Source organism: Cydia pomonella, chromosome 6 (assembly GCF_033807575.1).
Source record: "Cydia pomonella isolate Wapato2018A chromosome 6, ilCydPomo1, whole genome shotgun sequence".
NCBI lineage: Eukaryota > Metazoa > Arthropoda > Insecta > Lepidoptera > Tortricidae > Cydia > Cydia pomonella.
The window spans coordinates 66,468-93,016 of NC_084708.1; the positions used below are offsets into that span (position 1 = coordinate 66,468).

At 37.8% G+C, this 26,549-nt stretch overlaps 1 protein-coding gene and 3 non-coding genes across 4 annotated transcripts in view; 1 reads left to right on the forward strand and 3 right to left on the reverse strand.

The window, feature by feature from the left end:
• LOC133518607 (galanin receptor type 3) overlaps positions 1-26,549 on the reverse strand; it is a 135,818-nt gene that overhangs the window by 18,574 nt on the left and 90,695 nt on the right. The window lies entirely within an intron of this gene.
• Trnah-gug (transfer RNA histidin (anticodon GUG)) lies at positions 5,771-5,842 on the reverse strand. Its single transcript has one exon. It is a non-coding gene; the product is annotated as a tRNA-His (tRNA).
• Trnah-gug (transfer RNA histidin (anticodon GUG)) lies at positions 10,804-10,875 on the reverse strand. The gene has a single exon. It is a non-coding gene; the product is annotated as a tRNA-His (tRNA).
• Positions 11,528-11,599, forward strand: Trnah-gug (transfer RNA histidin (anticodon GUG)). The gene has a single exon. It is a non-coding gene; the product is annotated as a tRNA-His (tRNA).

The following is a 26,549-nucleotide window of genomic DNA, read 5'->3' on the forward strand; positions in this document are numbered from 1 at the left end:
GGGTATATTTTTAAAAGACACATCGACTGCCAAAGTATCATGTGCTGGATCCCATAATAATCCCAAGGTTCGCTGAGTTTTATTTTCGCCATCCACCAACAAACTTTCTCCGTTAGTACTTAATTGATCTTTAGGTAAGTGTGACAAAACATTTTTGTTGTTACTTGTCCATCCACGTATCTCAAATCCTCCGAATTTATGCACCGTAGAAACATCGTCAATAATATTTATCGCTTCGCTTTCTGTGGGCAGCGAGTCTATGAAATCGTCTACGTAATGACTATGCATAATAGCTCGGACGGCGTTAGTCTTTGTTTCGGAGAATTGTTGAGCATTCTTATCTCTTATAAATTGTGCAATAAATGGGCTGCAATTTCCTCCAAATAAAAGTGACGTCATAATATATTGTTTTATTGGTTGATCTTGACTGTCGCGCCATAAAAATCTTAAGGCGTGTTGATCTTCTTCATTTTCCCTCTTTTTTGAAGTTACGCCGACACTTTTTAAGTTAAAATAATTTCTCACTGTTTCGTGCAATAACACATCTGCGTTGTAATTATCAGCGGGCTCGCTCGCATCAATAAATAAAACTGACGATTCATCACAAGAGGTTTGCTCGGCCGGCGACAACACGGCTGACGCACATGTACTTACAGGGGCGGCGCGCGCGCCGGGCAGGCCGCGGTTATCGTAGGTAAGGCGGCCAGCTTCATCAACAATAGGTGATGCGCCTGATTTGCCAAGAGGGAGCGAGCGATAATGATGCGCACGCGAGGGAGAGTGAGACACGAATAGGATGTCGCTTGCAGTGCGTTTCTTTGACGAGTCTTGATTTATAGGGCCGTGCACACACCATCCTAAAACAGTTAACGTAGCACAAGGTTCGTTCCATTTACGCGAAATTATTTTTAGAGGCATAATTAGGTGATAATAATCTTGTCCAATCAATAGTTCCGGTTTCACATCCGTATTTTGATAATAGTAGTTATTTAATTCACTTAAGTGTTCGTAGTTTTTAATGTTTATTTTAGATAATTTTTGCACTGGTATATTCAGCTCCGACATTTTTCGAGCACGTAATTCAAAACATTCATTGTCCACGTTTGATATTTTTAAGTCCACTAGTTCCGATTTGCACAAGATTTCTCCAGAGTTCCAAGCACCACGTAAACGCAAATTTTGAGTTTTTCCAGTCAACCCCACTCGATTTACCACGTTTTCCGAAATCAATGAAATTGCCGCACCGTCGTCTAAAAAGGCGTGCGTTGTGATCACACCCTTAGGACCGTGAACATTGACACGAACAACTTTTAAAAGTACTTTGTTGTTATTATCACTAACGTTCGCCACAATACTGTTCTCAGACGCGGGCTCACTTTCGGGCTGTGAGGATTGGGAATCGTCTTCAGGCTCCACCTGGTCCAAATCCTTGTCTTCAGCGATAACATCAACGGCATGAACTTGCTTCGGGGTTTGTTTGTTGATAGGGTAATGAAGTAGTGCATGGTGTGGCTGTGCGCAACCGTCCTTGTCGCACATCGGCGCTCGGCAGGTTTCCTTATCATGATCAGCTGATAAGCATTTAAAACAAATCCCATTATTTCTCACAAAGTTCCATCGCTCTTTGCGTAATGATTTTTTAAATAGCCTGCAATTAATTAGGCTGTGAAAAGATAACTTGCAAAACTTGCATTTTTCTGTTTGTCGACTTGTCGTACAAACTGCATGTTGTTTAAATCCACTTTTATCAATACTGTAATTTATTTGCTGCATGTTTAGTAAACTGATACCAGATTCAGTAATTTTTGTAGCTTCTTCTGAGAGGAACTGTGATAATAATTCCAACTTGGTTAGCTTGATGTCGATTTTTATTTCTTTTTGTTTATAATAATAATCAGACCACTTAGTGAGTAAGGCCGTCGGTAACTTTGATAAGACGATTGTACAAATACTGACGCCTTTTAGGTACTCATCTCGGTTAAGCGTTTTTACTGCTGCCATGAAGTTTTTAATTTTTATTGAAAATTTCACAATGTCTCCAATATAATCTTGAGGCAAAGCAGGTAACTTCTTGATATCATTCATGATTTTATTTATGATTAATTCTGGGTTTCCAAATTGCAGTTGGAGGGTTGCCATGATGGTGTCGGGCGACGAACCGCTGGTAAGTAACGCCACTACTGCTTCTCGTGCCGCGCCGACGAGGCACTTCCTCAAACGCCACATATTTTCTTTAGCACTGTAATTACAGAGTTCTGTAGATTCATCAAAGGATTGTTTGAAGTTTAGCCACTCCATAGCATCACCAGAGAAGGTAGGTAGTTCTCGCGGTGTACTCAAACGACTGATTAAATGATTATTTTGTTTGCAGGTGGAAGCTGTGAGATCCTTGAGGGCCTGCGCCAGCATAGACACGGTGGCTTCTGAATCGTTGGCGGCAAGCGCCGGCGGGCGGCCAGTGACGTCACCCTCCTCGCGAGCTTGTTGAAGCACTTGTTGACCTTGGTCGATCCACTTCTCAATTCCACTTCCATTATCCTTCATTTCAGACTTCGACGACATGTGACTGTATTTTTCTTCCAAGGCTGCTAGATCTGCCGCTAATTTCTTTTGAATTAATTCCGACTGTATGCGAGCTAACTGTTCAGCAGCTTTTATTTTTAAATTTTTGCGTTCATCTAATAATAAACTCTTAAACGACGGAGATTTCTTCGACTTCGAGCGATTGCTACAGCGTGAACCGGATGGGTGTTGGGGCTCTTTATCAGCCGGGCTCAAAAACATTGTTGAAGTACCCTCTCCTAGCTCGGGTGCTACGTAAGTCTTGTCGAATTCCTTAACGTTTTTCTTCGAGTTTTCATCGGTAGACTCCTTAGTGAGTTGCTTCACATCACTTTCCTCCTTGTCCGCCTGTTTCATATCGCGTTCCTGCTTTTCACGTTCTTTTTTAACGTTTCTGCGGGTGTTCACCATCTTGCGCGGCGGTCATAAAATTTCCAGATCCGGTTCGAAGACCACTTTGTAGACTATAGATGGTGAAAGGGGTGCAGGGAAGAAGAGTAGCAGGAGAAAAACAAGTAGGTATACGAAAATGAAATAGTTATAGCGGCCGCGAGGGACAGCGTCTGTGTGTGACAGTGGTCAGTTAGCAACTGATTTGGCTTCGATACAGGTACGTATGCATCTATGTATGTATATATAACGTTGCATGTCGCTCGTGCTCACTATTCAATGCGTAAGTATAGATTTATTTATATAAGAAGTACATCATCATACAAAATAGGTAAGTAAAAAAGGTATATATAGATATAAGTATAGGTAAGTATTAGTTTTAAGTTTCTTTTTCAGATTCTGTCATCTACAAGCTGACTTTAAAAACACAAGCGAGTACCTGAACAAGGCATTCTGTTGGTAACCTCGGAACGAGACGGATCTCTCAGGGAAATACTATTCCAAGTACCGATTAAGTTGAATTAGGATTGTTGGATACATATTGTTTATTCTTATTGTAAAATGTGATTAGAGGAATGTCGGAAAATACATGATGATATAAAGTTGATGTGGTGCTTTTTATCCTGACCAAGCGACCTCAATATTATATTATGTGGGTGGGTATGGGAATCGAAATTTTCCATTACCAAAATAAATGTTACTTCGTTTCCCGTGAAATTTCCGGGACCTTTTCTAACTTTTTCGAACCATATAATCGAGTCGCAATATCTTATTAGCAATATTTCATATAGATGTCCTAATTCCCGAACTAGATCAAAAGCGTTATTCGCCATTCCATTCTGTCGCACAAAGTACAACAAAAACTCATATGTAGTTAGAGTATGCTCAAAGTATAACTCTAAATATGCCAATTTTGATGTATTCAATATGAAGCTGGGTAAATTTGTTACCTCAATGAAGAAAAAAAACCTAACTTAACACTTAACAACAAGCTACATAACACACTAACGTAAAAATTGTACTGTACCTTTTCTTCTCCCAAATTAACAAACATAAGGGTCCGCTAAAATACCTGTTAAATAGCTTTCGATTTACTACTTGATTGCTTTGGATAATACTTTATGTATTTTACTAAGTTCCCTTTGAGCTTTTATGTTTTAATTAACTAGTGGAAACTGTTTAGGCTTGTGTTCTATTAATATTAATTCATATTATGTAACATAGTTAGATGTTTGTTTCCAAAAAAAAAAAAAAAAAAAAAATATCCACAGCTTGCACAACATCCTGGCCTTAAAAAGTTAAACGGTGTTATATCGGTATAGCTCGTCGTCTAGACGGGACGGTTCGTTTCAGCTCGTTTTACTCTTTTATTGTCTTATTTCCGTTAAGTGCCGTCGAGACCGAGACAGTTCTCTATTGACACAGCCTTGCCTGGAGCTATCTGAGCTGAAGAGCACAGATTGGTTGACGTTTTATTCAAGCTTTGTGTTAATCATTTTATTGTTGGTAAACAAAAAGCGGGCAACTCCTTTATTTATTTATACAGAAGGCTAAAGTCAAGTCAAGTATGGAGCTTCCTACCAAGTTTGTCCAAAATTAGCTTGATCAAAGCCTCCATTATTCCCGCGTTACAGGCTGAGCCTAGTGTACAAATAATTGTACCTACTGCTTCTTTTGTAATGCCAATTTCTTGAAATAATTATATTTTTAATTTTTAACATACATGTATATATACATATATTTATTTGTTATTTATTTATTAACTAACTTACACTAACAGGTATACCAAACATCTTACATTAGTGAGCAACATATATGTAGGTATCAGGGCATAAATGATGTTGACGTTGACACATATCTAAACACGGCTGTTTTTAAGGCCATAGTGAACATGTTCAAATACATTTAAAAGTTGAATTTATTCTAGGCTTAATAGCATCATGCATGCATTGAAAAATAAAGTTAAAGAAATTGTTCTAATGAAGAGAGACACTAGAGAAAACATTTTTATTCCCTGATTGCTGCGATTTGAGAAGGTTTTTATGTGAAACCGATTCCTGTAGACAAACAAACGTACCTATCACAAAAAATGTAGGTAACGCAGTAGAAGATTTATTAAGGCGTAGCGAAATCTGAAAAAAAAAACTACAGCTAAGTAAAAATAGACCCATTCAATCATTAAGGTAAGTTATTGGTTTATCTTTTATAATTTACAAGCTTCTGCTCGCGACATCGTCTGCGTTGAATGATGATTTCGGTGATAAGTAATAATGTCAATACGGATTAGTGAGGTGGCTGAAGGTCTTGGGTCCTGCTTACACGTTGATTAGTGTTTGCGAATTGCGAGTTCATACCTTTGCTACTTGCGTTTAGTGGCAAATGTATAAACTCGCAATAAACCCCAGGTAATCAATATGTAAACAGGCTCCAAAGTGAAGGCCACTCACACATATCCCACAGCCGACCAGTATTGACCTTAAAAGTATTCTATGTCCTTCGCCATGATATTAGATTCGATTTAAATTAAATATGGCATGGAGTTTATCACTATCAGCCTTATGGTTCAAAAGTCTATGCGCGAAAATGTAACAGACGTGAATGCAGAAAAAATACTTTCACATTAAATATAATAGCATTTTCCAATACAATATCCCTTATAGGGATAAGTTTGCCTTTGTACATTGCCAACATTCTATTTTATTGTATCTTAATCTGTCTTATGTACAATAAAGGGTTAAAATAGAGACATACAATATCTGCAGCAGCAGCAAAAAAAATATTAAAAAGATTGCTCCACCGTGACAGTGACATCTGTCACTGCCGTGACCAGGATTCGAACCTGGGTTACTACGGCCACAACGTAGGGTCCTAACCACTAGACGATCACGGCTGTCGGAGCTGTGTCCGACACGGCGAAAATAACCAACGCATTCACAACGAGAGCACTTTCCAATTCGTTATGTAACGCATTTGGTGATAAAAATCTCAATGCAAGTGCTACGGGTCAATGATGGTTGCGCTTTTATCATCTGGCGCAGTGGTTACGTCCTAACAGGTACCTAAGTGCGAGAATGAAGCATGATAAGTTAGACGATGAAACCGCAACCATTACATCCCTGCACAGCAAGTTTTTGTTGTTTTTGAGGTACCTACCTAGCTATCAATTTGCATAAGTTTAGTAATCAATGGTTCACCGCCTCAATGAAATAACACTAAAATTTATAACTGACCACAATTCACTACCTGCACTTTTTACGATTATCATTCCGAGACCTGCTGGTTTCACGATCTGCACGTTTTACTATCTGCTTATTCTGCGATTTGCACTTGTGCTCATTTTGCAACATAAATATTCTTCTATGGATTCAATTTAAACCATTTTTAATTGGAACATATCTTTTGTGTCGTTCGTATTCAAGACAAAATAAATTTAACCACATTTCCTTCACTACTTACTATAAAACTCCCGTGAGACTCGGACATATTAAAATTATTATAAAATGGGTAACTCCTGTATGATTAAGTCGAAAAGCCGCTCGACACGTTTCGATCCATTTTCGAGGATCCTCTTCACGGAACAACGATTTGCCTTCAATGGTCGAGAGCGCTCCGTGTTTGGTGTATGTTTCAAAATAATTTTAATATATTTCCTTCACTATTGATTTCAATTCGAATTAAAGCAGCAATGCAGGTATTTTTGTATAATGGGTCGTAGGAGGATAAGGATTATGTATTGTCAGTTTACGCTGTGGACGACGGACCGGGAAGGGTTGTGCGTTGTGCAGTGCCTGAAGGTAATTAAAATGCACTCGTATGTACAGTCAGCTTCAAATACTTTGTAGCAGTCAAAGTGGCCAAATAGTTCGGTACACCATACTAAATATATGGTGTACCGAACTATTTGGCCACTTTGGTTGCTACAAAGTATTTGACGCTGACTGTACAATATTTATTTCGCAAACATGAGTTCTTTTAACGAGTTTGTTTCTCAGAATATTCTTGGTTTTGTACCTATACAGAAACAGTGAAAATAAATCACGGAAACTGGGTACCTAGATGATAATGTGGCACGCTCCGCTCTCCCGACCACCCGAGGAAGTGTCCGATTCTTTTGTGCGTATGATAGATCGATCCGATCCGGTCCGCGCGAATGAACTGTGACACCTGACCGAGTATATCAATTAGCGGGAAACTTCAAATGTCGGAGTAGGGAAGGGATGATGTACGACATGGAACTATGGAGTGTATTGTCGCTCGCGGTATTTCTGGACCGACATGACGTTTAAACCTTCAGGAAGAGAGCGTACAGATTCAGATTCAGATTCAGATTATTTTATTTGCGATGTACATGTACATGCAAATATAGTTATACGGGTATATACAATTATTTACAACATATTACATCAATCTTGTGGTATATGAATGTCAAATATTATTATAATAAAAAGTGAACCTTATAATGTATACCCACTCCCATCTTAAATTACGGCGACGCACTTGGAACCCCTCTGGTGTTGCGGGTATCCAAGACCGACGGTAATTGCTTACAACCAGGCGACTAGACTGGTTTACCTCCTTTAGCATAAAAAACCGGCCAAGTGCGAGTCGGACTCGCACAGGAAGGGTTCCGTACCATTATCTATAAAAACGGTCACCCATCCAAGTACTGACCCCGCCCGACGTTGCTTAAATTCGGTGATGGGGCGAGACCCTCGAGATTGGAAAGAAATGTTTATTTTATTCTGTTTTTAGTATTTCTGGTTAGAGCGGCAACAGAAATACATAATCTGTAGAAATTTCAACTCGCTAACTATCACGGTTCATGAGATACAGGCTTGTGACAGACGGACGGACGGACGGACAGCGGAGTCTCAGTAATAGGGTCCCTTTTGACCCTTTGGGTACGGAACCCTAAAAAGTAATCGTAACAGTGTGTCGGTTTGATGAACTTGGTTAAAAAAAGAGCGTAAGTCTCTGTGGGCTGCAGACTTAGAATTGCAACTTAAACTAAATAAACTAAAGGTTGACTGGTAGAGAATGCCTTATATAGCATTAAGTCCTCCTTCTGCATTGTAAGATTTTTTTTCTTTTGTGCAATAAAGGTTGAAAAAATAATTAAATGTAAATTTTTATACCTGCTCACAAAAATTTACCATAGTTGATAAATGCGACATGTAGAGGAGAACAGACAGACAGAAAGCATTTTTTACTAAGCTGACACGAAGAAGCGGTCGACAATGAAAAGCAAATAATAAATATAATTAAGAAGAAAAATTGCACTAAGTAACACATTCGTCGTTAACTGCTCAAACAAATTCGAATGGCTATATATACCAATCCTGTTATCTATACGTAGTCTCTGAGAGCGATTGTTATCTATAGGTACATGAGGGCTATCTCATTACCGACATCCGTGACGGACGATAGGGGCCTCTTTGATTTCGGTTTCTGATTGTACTGGGTGCCGGGAAAATCACGAAGGATTTCAATGTTTTATTGATCAATAATCAATCAACTCTTGAAGGTACCTAGTTATGCCGTTATTCATAGACGGTTGTCATCTTGCTAAATCTGACAAACCACGGATAATCGTTTAACCCTATTCATCATTTAGATATTTTAGTTTGTAAGAAAGAGACAAAATTATCAGAGATTTGTAAGAGGTTGGTATTAAGTTTTATGGAGTTTGGTGGTTAGTTGTCAACTTGTCACGGCCGTGCGTTACTTTAAAAAAATATGTTCCCAAAATTAAATATATAATTCACTTGCTTTTTTTTGCTCATTATAAAACTAAAAATCTAAATCTAAAATGGGCCCCCGTGGCATGGTGCCGAGGATGCTGGCAGCGAGCGTTTCCTCGCTGGATCGCTATGCTCACAAGCGCTGTGCGAGGAAGCTGCCAGCTCCATCCAAATCTTAAGGAATATACCGTACTCCCATCTTAAAGGTCAGCTAAGCACTTGCCATCCCTTTGTAGTTTTAGGTGTGACGGAAATTGCTTCATCATAAAAAAGCGTCACGTCACGTATTAAGTAATAACTAGTAAATTGCGTAAAAATGATTAAGTATCCGGTAACGTACAGTAGGTACACGCAGTGGCGTCGGGTCTAGGCCAGCGTTAGTTGGCGGGCGTTAATAAGGGGGAAACAAATGAACGTCGTAAAAGTTGCCAGTCATATCACCCACACCAACACACCCGACGCTTATTTTATTACACTACGTCATAGTTAGTTGAACCAGTATTATAAGTCTAAAATACGGCTAGTGAACGTTTATTTTTTTTCAAAATCAAAATCAATATATTCTTTACTGAAGTAGGCCTTGCAACAAGCACTTTTAAATAGTTGTGTTTTACAAATATCATCTTAGTCTAAATATCAGACAAAATGATTGAAGATAGCCTTTTGGCAACACTGGCAACATCTAGCTAGACCTGCATGGATCCCTTTCTAATGAATGGCATTAATATTTTCATTTATTTTTAAATCCCCAGCGTAATAACACGGATGAACCACTTTTCGTAAAACATCTGAAAACCAGTAGGTACATAACCTAGGTTTATACGGACACACATAGCGGTCGAACCCTCCACCCCTCTTTTTACGTCTGGGGTTAAAAAAGACGTATTACATGTTTAAAAGTACCGACATTTACTACAACACAATTTCAATCCAAGAGCTAAATTCAATGGGTGAACACGAATATTTCACAGCTTGCATTCCATAGATACTGGTTTGAAATTTTGTAGTATGTATAACTTCTACCTTGCTATAATATAATATATATGTATAAAATAACTTGACAGGTTAACTGATGTAGAGTTCACAGGATAAGTGAGGTCAACACAATGAATCCCAACTTTCATAGAATTGGCAACGAACTTGAGGTGGTGGACTTGCAAGATAAATAGATTTCCGCACTACGCTTGTTTGGTCGGTATGGTATAAATTATTATGACAAAAGTTAAGTACTGGTTATCCTATATTTGACTGTGGTGGCAGTAAAAATGATCTTGTTCTGCAGCTACAGGCCGCTTATTATCTCGAAGTTTTCACGAAATATGCTAACTTTGTCCAGTGTTCGCTGGGTTCTTCTTGCGCCTTCATTTCATATTATCATCTAGACATTTTTTCTTTTTGTTTGTTATTATAGATCTACGTTGTTTCATTATGTAAACTATGTTGGGTTAATTGTGCCTCAAGGCTTTGTATTCGTTTAGTTTACTTATTCTTTTGTTATATTTCTTTTACTGTTTGTATTGTTTACTTACAATGAACTATGTATAATAAGTATTAAAATACGTCGAACCGTTTTTTAAAAACCAACAATAATTACAAAAATAACGTTGCTAATATTAATGAAGTAATAAAAACCCATTGAAATACTAAAACATCAAAAACATTACATGTAAAAATATGGTGCCTGAGTTTTAGCACCCTCTGGCACTGAGTAAAATAACCGACTGGTGTCACATAAAGCAAAATTTTCTACGGGGCAGGTCGTCCAAGTCTGCCAACCCCCCATACAAAGACCAAACAATTTCGGATCAAAATTTTTTTTTCTACCTTTTCCTAACCCGAACACGTTACCGAATATGCCCTTAAACGGATCACCACTCTTTTTGTTAAACCTTGTATGTGGCTGGGTTCTACCTTTAGCCTTAGCCAGCATACAATTACAGGTCGTTGAAAATGTCCTGAATTGCTTCGAGGAAAGGATGGGACGGACGTGCCTCGTTGTTTTGTTTAACTTGGCGGGGGTACTACCGTGCGTTTTTGTTTACGTACCAGGGCAAATGAATAATACTTTAAAAATAAAAAAATGCTCCGCCGTGACAGTGACATCTGTCACTGCCGTGACCAGGATTCGAACCTGGGTTACTACGGCCACAACGTAGGGTCCTAACCACTAGACGATCACGGCTGTCGGAGCTGTTGTGGTACCGTCGAAAAACCCAACTCTTTTCCGACGTAAGAGGGCTTGTCAATTAAAAATGTAATTTATTCGCAATGAATTAGCGTACAGATTGGTTTGTTAGCATTTTTAGTGAGTTGCACGTAAATTAGAGCACTTTCGCTCTCGTTGCCCAAGCGCAGCACTTGCGCAGTGCAGCGGTCAGCATGCGCGGGCCTCTTAGAAAACGCACTCTTAGTAAACTCCATACGATAAGACGCTTGAATTATCTACTACAGCTTCAGCTTTCCTTTTCTTAGTAACAAACCCATGACAAGTGACAACGACTCGTTGCAAGGTACAAATAATTGTAACTTGAAATGAAACCAATTTTATGCAAATTCACGGGCAGGTTCAAGGTCAAACGGCGAAAACTTCCTGTGCTGTAGGGATATAGATAATGGTTACGGACTCGTTGTCTATCATATCATGCTTCACTCTCACACTTAAGTAATTGTTATAACGTAATCCCTCCGCCAGACAAAATAAAAGCGCAACCATCATTGATCCGCAGCACGTGCAATAAGATTTTTTGTCACCGAATGCGTTACAAAACGAATTGGAAAGTGCTCTCGTTGTGAATGTGACGGTTGTTTTCGCCGTGTCGGACACAGCTCCGACAGCCGTGATCGTCTAGTGGTTAGGACCCTACGTTGTGGCCGTAGTAACCCAGGTTCGAATCCTGGTCACGGCAGTGTACCACTGTCGCGGCGGAGCAATATTTTTGCTATTTCCAAGTGCAAGAGCAACACAAGTTCTAAAGAATTTTTGCCATTTTAATAATATGCTTTATCACGCAATAGGTATGCGTGACATGAAGTGACATTATATTTATAGACCCTTTGCCACGGACTACATACATCTGCTCAACAGATTTATCAAATTGATCAGGTAGTATTAATTGTTATTTTTTTATTATAGCATTTACTGTTGACACTCATCATACCGCACATAATTTACATAAGTAGTTGTAGGTACTGAGAAAAATTATATTTTATGTCACATTGTTTTCCGGGCGTAGTGACCAGCATGTCTTGTTACACGCAGGCCTCTTCCAGCTTCTTTCATTCATTCCTGTCGGTCGATAGCTTTTGATGCCATTCTGTTCCTCTGATTTTCTTTAGGCCATCACCCCATCTTTTAACATAGCAAACTTACTTCATTTTGCCATCTTGTGGGTTCCACACGTAATTTTCGACCATTTTGTCAGAAAGTTATTCCTTGTCATAAATCTATTAGTAAAACAATGCTAGATTAAAGGGATTATTACACAGAAGGATCCATAAGCCGATCACAAAACTGTCCCCATTGTCCCTGGAAAGGGACAGGTCGCGATCATTTGAATGATCAAACAAGTTCCTTCAACCTATTGTGATACCTCACAGCAGGATACGATCCCTTTCGGTCACGGAACCTGGCAAAAGGATGACCTACAAATCTACATAAGAAATTCAATTGAAAACAAAGTGACTGGTTTTTATTTATCTTGAGTGTATTAAAACGACTGGTGTCTTTATTTAATAACTTTATATAATTATTTATGAAGCATGCGTCTGCGAGCGTTACTAGAAGTTTTTATATTAAAGAAAAAATTGAAAAATTGACCGCTTCGGGCAAAACTACAAATCAGAACACCGCACCGGTCCGATCGCTCATAACCAACTGAGCTACCGAAGTTTTACCAGAAGCGTGCGAATATTTCTGTTCTTTCTTTTTTGTTTACACGCCTTAGGGAAGCGAAGAATGTTCTATCTTAACGGCACAAACCTAGTCTCTTTAATGTTGTAAACTTTCTCCGTACCTAATTGAAAATGTAATACCCTAGCACATTGTCTGCTCTTCCCTCGCAGCCTAAACCAATATTGTAAATAATTTCCCGCGGCAGCGGCAGCCATCAGGGGATTAAACTTCGTCCCAGATTACGAGTACAAGTAATGAAAATATTGCCTAATGGGCTTCATACAAAATTAAAAGGGACCCGCAGGGGACGGAAGAGTGTCATCACTCATCACACCATTGAGAGAGAGTGATAGAATACATTTGAAACACACCTTTAAGTAATTTTATTTATTCGCTTTGTTTAGTCACTGATTGATACACGTTTTGAATAATTCTTTTATTATACACACCAATATCATAATATAAACTCTCTAACAACACAAACCGCAAATTACGGCCAGCATAAAAAATTGTGAATATCTGTGATATAACGTCGATATCGATTTATTAATGAAATAAATGTTTATTCAAAAGACAAACCTTAAAACTAAATCACAACTTCCGCCAAACCCGAGTATGGTTTGTTGGCAGACGAGGCTCCAAATAACATTAAGTGAAGGTTCTTTATCTTATATAGCTGGTAATATTCACATTAATAGCAATAGCACTGGCAAACAAGACAATACAGCTTATCTTAATGATAATCTTAATGATATTTATATTTCAAATATCTCCGAAAAACCAAGGAATTTGAGTTTCAATTCTAGGATTAGTAGAGAAGACATTTTAGTCCAATAGCTAATAGAATCAGGCGTTACTTTGCTGAAATCCATATTAATTAAAAAAAAATATTACTTTGCTTATCCGCGAAAAGATAACATGCTAGTTAATCAGTGCTTACCCGTTATACTTGTGTATTTTTACATGCAATTAATGTTTCCCATCGCAAAAAAAAAATACGCAGATAAATATAACAACCCACCACCGAAAAAAAAACCTCGATACGTTGACTTCGGACCGTCAACATCTCCTGAGGATGCCTCGTAGAAAGTCGAAACACGTGTCGAGTTTTGTATTTTCGGTAGTGGGTTGTTATATTTATTTGCCTTTTTATTTTTGCGTTGGAAGGGTGGGAACATTAATTGCATGTAAAAATACTCAAGTATAACGGGTAAGCACTGATTGACTAGCACGTTTTCTTTTCGCGGATAAGTAAAGTAATTTTTTTTGTTATAATTTTATTCGAGAAAATGTCAATTGCAATGGCGGTCGTAACATGCGGTTCCTGGTCCGCGATACAGGCGTTGCCTACTTGCTTAGTGCGGAGACCCCTGGTATGTCTGTAAACATATAACTGAAATAAAAGATCTTTACTCTTTCTCTTTACTGTGAGCACATCATATAGAGCTTACAATATAGTGTAGATAAAGCAATGTTTTATAGAATTAGGCATTAAATCCGGACGGTCGGAAAGACAATCCGGAGGTCGCGGGTTCAAACCCCGGCTCGTACCAATGAGTTTTTCGGAACTTATGTACGAAATATTATTTGATATTTACCAGTCGCTTTTCGGTGAAGGAAAACATCGTGAGGAAATCCGACTAATCCCAATAAGGCCTAGTTTACCCTCTGGGTTGGAAGGTCAGATGGCAGTCGCTTTCGTAAAACATATAGGGGTATTCAACAAACATTTTTTGATACAGTAAATATTTTTGGAAAAAATCGCTCTGAGTAAATAAATGTACCCGCTCAAATATGTACAGTTGCAATAAGAATTAATCAAAGAGGTTTGCAAGTAAATAATAAACTAACATTCTTATTAAATGTTGTTTACCTAACTCAAGGACGACTCACAATAGTTATTGTGATAAAAAGTTGCTTGCTATCAATATCTATAATACTTAAGTCGATATTGAATTAATCACTAGCATTGCATTCATTCTATCATTGGAACGTTTTTGCCCCCGAAAGGCCGGGCTATGGCGAGCAGCAATCAGAGTTAGCGACTCATGCTGATTGGTACTTGTTGCTGTGCGAGTACGATGCCTAATGACACCACTCAACGTCGTATCAAAACAAGATGAAATTCTTATCATTATCACTTATATTAACCTTATTAGTTGAATAGTTATTTAATTTATACTAACGTTATGAGTATTTTTTTTGTTATACTCGGCCCAATTCCAAGAATGAGATACGATAACGATATGTTCTGGTTTAGATAAATTCTCATTTAGATATCGTTTGTATGCCGTATAATTGACAGAGTCTTGACGTTAAAAATATCGTAGATAGATCTTATTGGGTTCACAGCGGAATCGAAATAAACGTCAATTTTGACATGTCGTTTAGTTATCGTTATTTTAAAGATCTTTCCAAGATCTTAAACGTGTCTTAATCATTCTTCGAATTGGGCCGACTGTTACTAACCACTGTTATGGATCTGGAATAAAGTTATTCAATTTCAAATTTCAATTACCCAGTTGGTTGGCAGTCATCAACTGTGTGTTTCTCCGGAATTTTCCTACCTCGTACAGCTAAACTGTGGAATTAACTCTCGCTCGAACTCACTTGCAACCCCTCTGGTGTTGCAAGAGTCCAAGGGCGGCGGTAATAGCTTTCCAACAAGCAATAAGCCGTCGGGTTTAAGTACCTCCTTTACCATTCCTATATTATAGTTATAACTATATGAAAGTAACTTCCTCGGTTTGTCTGTTCCCTCATTAGTTACGCTTAAACCGCGGAATCGATTTAGACGAATTTTGGTATGGAGGTAGTTTGAGGCCCGGGAAGGACATAGGATAGTTTTTATGAAACATCATCATCATCGTACCACGTAGATGAAGTCGCGGCCAGAAGCTAGTCAAAAAATAAATCAAATCATCGAGGTAGGGCATTGTTCGTATTTGATGATTGTTCCTGTTCCCAGTTCTGATACGGATATCCAATTAAAGCAAGATGCAATGTAATGTAATCCCGAATCAACAAAAGCGTTCAGATAATGGGTTTTTGAGATCTCTAATTAAAAACAAATATTAATTTAATTAAGTGAACAATTAGGATTTCGTATTGATTGCATGGACGGCTGGGCGAAATATTGTATCGTTATATCGATATCGGGGGTTAGCAGCAGCCTTTTGGTTTAACCTACGAGTGCTGCAAGTTATCGTGATCTATGTGTCTGTCATATTCAACTACGACATGTATTGCCCTATAAAATATCTAGATTTTCCATTTTAACGTAAGGGCTCATAAAGGTGACGTTCGGATGTCAAGTGCAGCTACAATACTGTTGCGGCATCGTTGTTGCCGTGGCGTTCGCCGCCGCATTACTGCCGCCATGATGACGTTCATTCCCTCACTCATTTCATCAAGGAAGTTGACGGATACAGCGCCGGCAACAAAGACCCCGCAACAGTAATGCCGACTGCATTACTGTTGCGGCGTCTTTGACATCCGAATGTCACGTTAAAAGAGTGCAGCTTAAAAGATGACTCACCCTAGAACGGTCCTGGTCCGGGCCGAGCCAACCTACACTTCCGTTTTCATAGACAACTAAGTGTCGGACGCTTTGACCCGGACTCGAACCGTTCTGACGTGAGCCATCCTTAAGAAATGCTACTCTTTTGGAAAGCCAGTATCAGCCAGTTTTGTTTTGACTATTAGGTATGCACATTTTAAAACTTATCATTAAAACAAACGTGCGCTTCCCATCACTCTCAGAAGTATTGACAGGGCATAATTTCGTAAGCGAAGCTCTGTTGGATCGCTCCAAAATCGCTTTCGGCGAAATAATTACAATATATAGAATGAGTTCGTTGTAGCGGAAACCGATAAACGATTACATTGGGGTGAAAGAGGGTATGCCGCGTTCCCGAATTGCGGCACGAAGTCAGGTGAGATCTTTGGGAAACTGGTTTGCTTCGAGAAAATAGTCGCCTAACACTTAAGGGGGACAGTCCGTCGGAAGGTATCGGCCTCTCACAGTTCGAACAAAAATTGACAGCTCCCAACAACTGACAGACCGATACCTGTTAATCAGTAGGCATTTAGAGTACGAATCCGCCGAAAAGCTGTTTCCTTACAATCGAAGCTAATCTCTCATTCTATTGTTATAAAGCGAGTAGAACACACTCGCTCCGCCCATGCGTGGCGAGTTGAATGTAATGAGTAATGACACTCATCCTGTAACCCATCGCCGAGCGATGGAGCGAACTTTGTCAACCGTTCCGGTAATCGCGTTACGTGGAAAATGTAGCCACGTGCGATACTTTTGTGAATACTGGGTTCTGTAATTGTCACCTCAGTAAATTTAAAACTGTTTAATTTTGCAATGGAAAGTAATGATTATAGTTGATCTGTGTTAGTTTATCCCAAAATAGTTATTTGTTTTGTTTAAAATAGGTAATTTCAGATACTTTTAGATAGTTGCGGATCTCTTTCTTTTTCTATAATTAAACTTACGTACTAAATAAGCAATATCATACAAAAGTTTCTTTTAAAATGTAGTGTTGATGAAATCTGCCCAAGATTAAATAAAACCCAAGGAAAGGTTTAACGACATCAATCCCTAACAGAAACGGCACTGTGAATACATTTTTTGACCGTTTCAATTTACTATCATTCCTTTTACAAATAAATCTTTACCAGCGAAAACTGCCGCCCCCCCCCCACCCCTCAAGGTCCCAAGGTCCCCAAGGGACCCTACGGGCCTCCGTGGCTCACGAGACAAATGAGCTGGCAAAACCTATTGCGATCCGCGAATTAAGTGAATTTGGTCTTGGCGGTGGCTCGGGGACTACCCCCTGTCGACTCCTTATTATAAAATAGTAGGTGGCCATCAACAGTCCATTATCTCCGTATTAAAATTAAGCCTTAAAGGTGATTCAGGGAAAACCAAGTTATATATCTCTAAAAGTGGTATATATAGTTTTTGAGTTATTGGAATTTTGATTTTATTTCAATTAATCAAATTTGAAATTTAAATGACACAATCCGTCGGGAGTCGACTGCCTACAACTCCAAGGGATATGATAATCCTGATTGTGATAAATGAATTGCGTTCTATATTATTTCATACTACAAAAGTCCTTGGAGCCAGATATTTTACACTCGCGTGTAAACTTTGACGCGAAGATGATCGCGGTCGCGCTCTGTTGCCTGCCCTATAAACATACTCGTAGTTAGAAGCAATGTAAGGCTGGTAGCACATGGCTTTTATAACTTTTTCAGCGATTCAGTCGCAAAAAGGTCGTGATACAGTCGCGATGCTGTCGCTGGGCACATATCATCGCACACGTAAACACAAGCAATGCAGAAGCATCGCCTCTATCGCTATACAACACCGCCGTGTGCTACTACTCAAGTGATCTGTGGTGGCTTGTCGCTGCCCGTCGCCCGGGGACGCGTGAAATTGCTTTGGTTCATTTCAGTCTTCAGCGGAGCCTGTTCTAGAGAGTTGAGCGTGATTGTGATCGACTTTGGTTGAAGAGAACTTAATACAAAGATAATTAGGGTGATACCATATTTCCCTACTATTTGGTACATCATTGTCTTCGCTAATCGAAGAGGTACAATTATTAAATATACAAATTGTGACAAATAACCTTAGTCTTAACCCTTCGTGTTAAGTTCGTGTCGCGCTATTTTGCACATGTCTGTCCGTGTGCCGTTCTCCAGCTGTTGCCAGGAAGGAATATTAATAGGTACAGGAGGCACACTGATTATGAATTTCATTTTTGTGTTCCACATTTTATTATTTAAATATAGATGCCTGATTTTCACAATTGGTTAATGGTAGAATAATTCACAAGCATCAAGAGTTAATATTTTTTCTATGGTGTTGTGACATGCTGATTTTCAAAAACTACTTTTTATCGATAGCTGTAGAGTTAGCTTGGTCTAATGATAAATTAGATAAGTGACATCAAAATGAAACCGTCGTAACGTAGTTGTTCCATAAACTTTATCTCGAATTTCGATAACCATAAACTTAGTTACAACTAATAATATAAAAGCCGAGTCAATTATATATCCATTCGAGCCCTGCTCATCTAATTTGGCTTCTATTGCGGTACAGTAAGGTCCACAATCTAATTTATAGAGTTTTTCTTGGAGTTTTCGACGTACAAATAGGTTTATTGATAAAGTAAGTTGTACTGCTGAGCCAGTAAGCAAAAAGAGGAAGAAATAAGGGCTAGTTTATAAAGTAACTTATTAAGGTGAACTTTGACTTATTGCTGCACTGAGAGGTTTCTGGACAACTTTCAGCACCTCGTCTCGTGTGGGTCCAAAGGGATAATGAAGATGGTATCATAGGAGGTCGATAATGGTTGTCCCACACTGCCTGTTATATAACGTTGTATAACATCGTGTGAAAGGGACAACATGGTAGTATTGATAGCGTTTCATTATGTTGTCCCTGTCACATAATGTTATATATTACTTTTTATAACAGCTAGTGTGAGACCACGTTGCTTTTCTTGAGGACAGGTGGAAGAATAACCGAGACCGAAATACATGAACCTCTTTTTTTTCTCAATAAGATAAGAGTTCTTGTGAGAATAAGTAGCTTTTAAATAAGTATAATTTTAAATAAAAAATAAATAACATTCAAATTAGTTCTAACTACCAAGAACTAAGCCAGAATGTAAAAGTAGACAGACTACTTAATTCAGACCAATGGTGATACAATTTCTTGTATAGGACAATAAAACCGGTAACAAAAAGCAAAATATTCTTTATTTTTTTAACTAGGCAATATTATAGTACCTAGTAAGGAATATAGTATTCAATATTGGTTTTGGTTGGGAATGCTATCCAAAGCTTGCATGCTCAGCATGAGGGTCATAATCTCATAATGGTCATGTTAAAGAGTGAATATTTTAAATATACGGTGCATTTATATTATTATTTATACTAACCGCCGTCTATTACTTATTCTGTGTTGCCGTGCCGCCGCCGCCGTGAACAGCCCCCTGCCCGAACCGAACACACGACAAGATTTTCGCAAAGAAGACGAAATTCCGAAACCACTCGTGGGCATTTGTAACGATCCAATACATTACGCGTATATTCTTATCTGGGGATAATCCTCTTTGGGTTTTCATAAGAAATTGGGATCGTGAAGGTAAAATATGTTTTTGATTATACTGTTAAATAAAACTCTTAACAAAAGTACCTGAGAATTTTTGGCCGACACAAATCTGTCCACAACTTTTAAAATTCGATATTCTATTGGAAGTTCTAGATATATATAGCGCTGTTGGTTTTCCATATACTAAAATAAAATAAAATAAAATTCCACCATTATTATTTAAACGGCTTTTCTATGTTTCAGTTTATGGTGTATGTTAACACATTCAAGGTTCCAACTGTTAAACCTAATAGACAGAAACTTTATACAACGTGTCCCAAAACTCAACGATAAGCCGGCACCAGAGGATGGAGCTGCTTATGATTAGTCGAGAAAAAATAAGGAAAAAAATATATCTCAATTATTTTAGAAATTACAGAAAAAAAATGAAATTCATTGAAAATCGATATCCCTAATGGTATTTTTAACGACCATGTCTACAAATATTCAAATATTACTGTTTTTTATTTTGTTTTTGGAAACTTCAGTAGCCCTGCTATCTAACACAGTTCTTAAAAATACCAAAATACATGTAGTTTTTACACAAAAAATAATCAAAATTCATTTTGTCCCTACAATTTTGAAAGATTGTTTCTTACAGTCCACTTTCAATCATCATGGTGTAAAAAAATAGTATCGACACCACTATGGCAATTATTTTCAAAAGTTGACGCAACTAACCAAGATTCCAAAATGGTATAATACTTTGGGAAACCTAGTCACAACAAAAAACAACGAATTTTTAAACAAGAACCGACATTTTTAAATGTTGATATTAATCACTTTTGAAAAGGGTTGTTGTTGCAAGTTTTAAAATTTCAATGGAAAATGTGGGTAGTTAATACAATTTTCAAGTCAGTACACTCTGATCCTATGTTCGCCGTATTAGAAGACGTGCCTTTACGTGATTTACAAAACATGTGGTTTCAAAATGATGGTTGCCCAGCTCACTATGCCCGTGCAGTGCGAGAATACTTAAACCAAGAGTATCCAGGGCGTTGGATCGGGCGACTTGGTCCTATCTTGTGGCCACCCCGTTTGCCCGACCTGAACCCCCTGGACTTCTTCTACTGGGGCTGTCTTAAAGACAAAATCTACTCAAAACCCATAGCAACATTGGACGAGCTTCGCCAAAAAATCACACAAGCTGCGGATCATATCAATGGTAGAAGATATGCACGACGGATAAAACGATCATTTCTAAGGCGATGTCATGTCTGTATTAATGCCGGTGGCAGGCAATTTGAACATTTACTGCAGTATTAATAATGTAGTAAATGAATTTAAAAAAAAGGAAAAAAAAATTGTACCATTTCTTTGCATTTATTCAACATTTTTCAACAACAAAAATCCTTTTTTGGGTACAGTAAAAGTGATTACCGCCAACATTAAATAATGTCGATTCTTGTTTAAAAATTCGTTGTTTTTTTTTGTGACTAGGTTTCCTAAAGTATTATACCATTTTGGAATCTTGGTTAGTTGCGTCAACTCTTGAAAATAATTGCCATAGTGGTGTCGATACTATTTTTTTACACCATGATGATTGAAAGTGGACTGTAAGAAAAAATCTTTCAAAATTGTAGGGACAAAATGAATTTTGATTATTTTTTGTGTAAAAACTACATGTATTATGGTATTTTTAAGAACTGTGTTAGATAGCAGGGCTACTTAAGTTTCCAAAAACAAAAAAAAAACAGTAATATTTGAATATTTGTGAGGGTATGCCGCGTTCCCGAATTGCGGCACGAAGTCAGGTGAGATCTTTGGGAAACTGGTTTGCTTCGAGAAAATAGTCGCCTAACACTTAAGGGGGACAGTCCGTCGGAAGGTATCGGCCTCTCACAGTTCGAACAAAAATTGACAGCTCCCAACAACTGACAGACCGATACCTGTTAATCAGTAGGCATTTAGAGTACGAATCCGCCGAAAAGCTGTTTCCTTACAATCGAAGCTAATCTCTCATTCTATTGTTATAAAGCGAGTAGAACACACTCGCTCCGCCCATGCGTGGCGAGTTGAATGTAATGAGTAATGACACTCATCCTGTAACCCATCGCCGAGCGATGGAGCGAACTTTGTCAACCGTTCCGGTAATCGCGTTACGTGGAAAATGTAGCCACGTGCGATACTTTTGTGAATACTGGGTTCTGTAATTGTCACCTCAGTAAATTTAAAACTGTTTAATTTTGCAATGGAAAGTAATGATTATAGTTGATCTGTGTTAGTTTATCCCAAAATAGTTATTTGTTTTGTTTAAAATAGGTAATTTCAGATACTTTTAGATAGTTGCGGATCTCTTTCTTTTTCTATAATTAAACTTACGTACTAAATAAGCAATATCATACAAAAGTTTCTTTTAAAATGTAGTGTTGATGAAATCTGCCCAAGATTAAATAAAACCCAAGGAAAGGTTTAACGACATCAATCCCTAACAGAAACGGCACTGTGAATACATTTTTTGACCGTTTCAATTTACTATCATTCCTTTTACAAATAAATCTTTACCAGCGAAAACTGCCGCCCCCCCCCCACCCCTCAAGGTCCCAAGGTCCCCAAGGGACCCTACGGGCCTCCGTGGCTCACGAGACAAATGAGCTGGCAAAACCTATTGCGATCCGCGAATTAAGTGAATTTGGTCTTGGCGGTGGCTCGGGGACTACCCCCTGTCGACTCCTTATTATAAAATAGTAGGTGGCCATCAACAGTCCATTATCTCCGTATTAAAATTAAGCCTTAAAGGTGATTCAGGGAAAACCAAGTTATATATCTCTAAAAGTGGTATATATAGTTTTTGAGTTATTGGAATTTTGATTTTATTTCAATTAATCAAATTTGAAATTTAAATGACACAATCCGTCGGGAGTCGACTGCCTACAACTCCAAGGGATATGATAATCCTGATTGTGATAAATGAATTGCGTTCTATATTATTTCATACTACAAAAGTCCTTGGAGCCAGATATTTTACACTCGCGTGTAAACTTTGACGCGAAGATGATCGCGGTCGCGCTCTGTTGCCTGCCCTATAAACATACTCGTAGTTAGAAGCAATGTAAGGCTGGTAGCACATGGCTTTTATAACTTTTTCAGCGATTCAGTCGCAAAAAGGTCGTGATACAGTCGCGATGCTGTCGCTGGGCACATATCATCGCACACGTAAACACAAGCAATGCAGAAGCATCGCCTCTATCGCTATACAACACCGCCGTGTGCTACTACTCAAGTGATCTGTGGTGGCTTGTCGCTGCCCGTCGCCCGGGGACGCGTGAAATTGCTTTGGTTCATTTCAGTCTTCAGCGGAGCCTGTTCTAGAGAGTTGAGCGTGATTGTGATCGACTTTGGTTGAAGAGAACTTAATACAAAGATAATTAGGGTGATACCATATTTCCCTACTATTTGGTACATCATTGTCTTCGCTAATCGAAGAGGTACAATTATTAAATATACAAATTGTGACAAATAACCTTAGTCTTAACCCTTCGTGTTAAGTTCGTGTCGCGCTATTTTGCACATGTCTGTCCGTGTGCCGTTCTCCAGCTGTTGCCAGGAAGGAATATTAATAGGTACAGGAGGCACACTGATTATGAATTTCATTTTTGTGTTCCACATTTTATTATTTAAATATAGATGCCTGATTTTCACAATTGGTTAATGGTAGAATAATTCACAAGCATCAAGAGTTAATATTTTTTCTATGGTGTTGTGACATGCTGATTTTCAAAAACTACTTTTTATCGATAGCTGTAGAGTTAGCTTGGTCTAATGATAAATTAGATAAGTGACATCAAAATGAAACCGTCGTAACGTAGTTGTTCCATAAACTTTATCTCGAATTTCGATAACCATAAACTTAGTTACAACTAATAATATAAAAGCCGAGTCAATTATATATCCATTCGAGCCCTGCTCATCTAATTTGGCTTCTATTGCGGTACAGTAAGGTCCACAATCTAATTTATAGAGTTTTTCTTGGAGTTTTCGACGTACAAATAGGTTTATTGATAAAGTAAGTTGTACTGCTGAGCCAGTAAGCAAAAAGAGGAAGAAATAAGGGCTAGTTTATAAAGTAACTTATTAAGGTGAACTTTGACTTATTGCTGCACTGAGAGGTTTCTGGACAACTTTCAGCACCTCGTCTCGTGTGGGTCCAAAGGGATAATGAAGATGGTATCATAGGAGGTCGATAATGGTTGTCCCACACTGCCTGTTATATAACGTTGTATAACATCGTGTGAAAGGGACAACATGGTAGTATTGATAGCGTTTCATTATGTTGTCCCTGTCACATAATGTTATATATTACTTTTTATAACAGCTAGTGTGAGACCACGTTGCTTTTCTTGAGGACAGGTGGAAGAATAACCGAGACCGAAATACATGAACCTCTTTTTTTTCTCAATAAGATAAGAGTTCTTGTGAGAATAAGTAGCTTTTAAATAAGTATAATTTTAAATAAAAAATAAATAACATTCAAATTAGTTCTAACTACCAAGAACTAAGCCAGAATGTAAAAGTAGACAGACTACTTAATTCAGACCAATGGTGATACAATTTCTTGTATAGGACAATAAAACCGGTAACAAAAAGCAAAATATTCTTTATTTTTTTAACTAGGCAATATTATAGTACCTAGTAAGGAATATAGTATTCAATATTGGTTTTGGTTGGGAATGCTATCCAAAGCTTGCATGCTCAGCATGAGGGTCATAATCTCATAATGGTCATGTTAAAGAGTGAATATTTTAAATATACGGTGCATTTATATTATTATTTATACTAACCGCCGTCTATTACTTATTCTGTGTTGCCGTGCCGCCGCCGCCGTGAACAGCCCCCTGCCCGAACCGAACACACGACAAGATTTTCGCAAAGAAGACGAAATTCCGAAACCACTCGTGGGCATTTGTAACGATCCAATACATTACGCGTATATTCTTATCTGGGGATAATCCTCTTTGGGTTTTCATAAGAAATTGGGATCGTGAAGGTAAAATATGTTTTTGATTATACTGTTAAATAAAACTCTTAACAAAAGTACCTGAGAATTTTTGGCCGACACAAATCTGTCCACAACTTTTAAAATTCGATATTCTATTGGAAGTTCTAGATATATATAGCGCTGTTGGTTTTCCATATACTAAAATAAAATAAAATAAAATTCCACCATTATTATTTAAACGGCTTTTCTATGTTTCAGTTTATGGTGTATGTTAACACATTCAAGGTTCCAACTGTTAAACCTAATAGACAGAAACTTTATACAACGTGTCCCAAAACTCAACGATAAGCCGGCACCAGAGGATGGAGCTGCTTATGATTAGTCGAGAAAAAATAAGGAAAAAAATATATCTCAATTATTTTAGAAATTACAGAAAAAAAATGAAATTCATTGAAAATCGATATCCCTAATGGTATTTTTAACGACCATGTCTACAAATATTCAAATATTACTGTTTTTTATTTTGTTTTTGGAAACTTCAGTAGCCCTGCTATCTAACACAGTTCTTAAAAATACCAAAATACATGTAGTTTTTACACAAAAAATAATCAAAATTCATTTTGTCCCTACAATTTTGAAAGATTGTTTCTTACAGTCCACTTTCAATCATCATGGTGTAAAAAAATAGTATCGACACCACTATGGCAATTATTTTCAAAAGTTGACGCAACTAACCAAGATTCCAAAATGGTATAATACTTTGGGAAACCTAGTCACAACAAAAAACAACGAATTTTTAAACAAGAACCGACATTTTTAAATGTTGATATTAATCACTTTTGAAAAGGGTTGTTGTTGCAAGTTTTAAAATTTCAATGGAAAATGTGGGTAGTTAATACAATTTTCAAGTCAGTACACTCTGATCCTATGTTCGCCGTATTAGAAGACGTGCCTTTACGTGATTTACAAAACATGTGGTTTCAAAATGATGGTTGCCCAGCTCACTATGCCCGTGCAGTGCGAGAATACTTAAACCAAGAGTATCCAGGGCGTTGGATCGGGCGACTTGGTCCTATCTTGTGGCCACCCCGTTTGCCCGACCTGAACCCCCTGGACTTCTTCTACTGGGGCTGTCTTAAAGACAAAATCTACTCAAAACCCATAGCAACATTGGACGAGCTTCGCCAAAAAATCACACAAGCTGCGGATCATATCAATGGTAGAAGATATGCACGACGGATAAAACGATCATTTCTAAGGCGATGTCATGTCTGTATTAATGCCGGTGGCAGGCAATTTGAACATTTACTGCAGTATTAATAATGTAGTAAATGAATTTAAAAAAAAGGAAAAAAAAATTGTACCATTTCTTTGCATTTATTCAACATTTTTCAACAACAAAAATCCTTTTTTGGGTACAGTAAAAGTGATTACCGCCAACATTAAATAATGTCGATTCTTGTTTAAAAATTCGTTGTTTTTTTTTGTGACTAGGTTTCCTAAAGTATTATACCATTTTGGAATCTTGGTTAGTTGCGTCAACTCTTGAAAATAATTGCCATAGTGGTGTCGATACTATTTTTTTACACCATGATGATTGAAAGTGGACTGTAAGAAAAAATCTTTCAAAATTGTAGGGACAAAATGAATTTTGATTATTTTTTGTGTAAAAACTACATGTATTATGGTATTTTTAAGAACTGTGTTAGATAGCAGGGCTACTTAAGTTTCCAAAAACAAAAAAAAAACAGTAATATTTGAATATTTGTGACATGGTCGTTAAAAATACCATTAGGGATGTCGATTTTCGATGAATTTCATTTTTTTTCTGTAATTTCTAAAATAATTGAG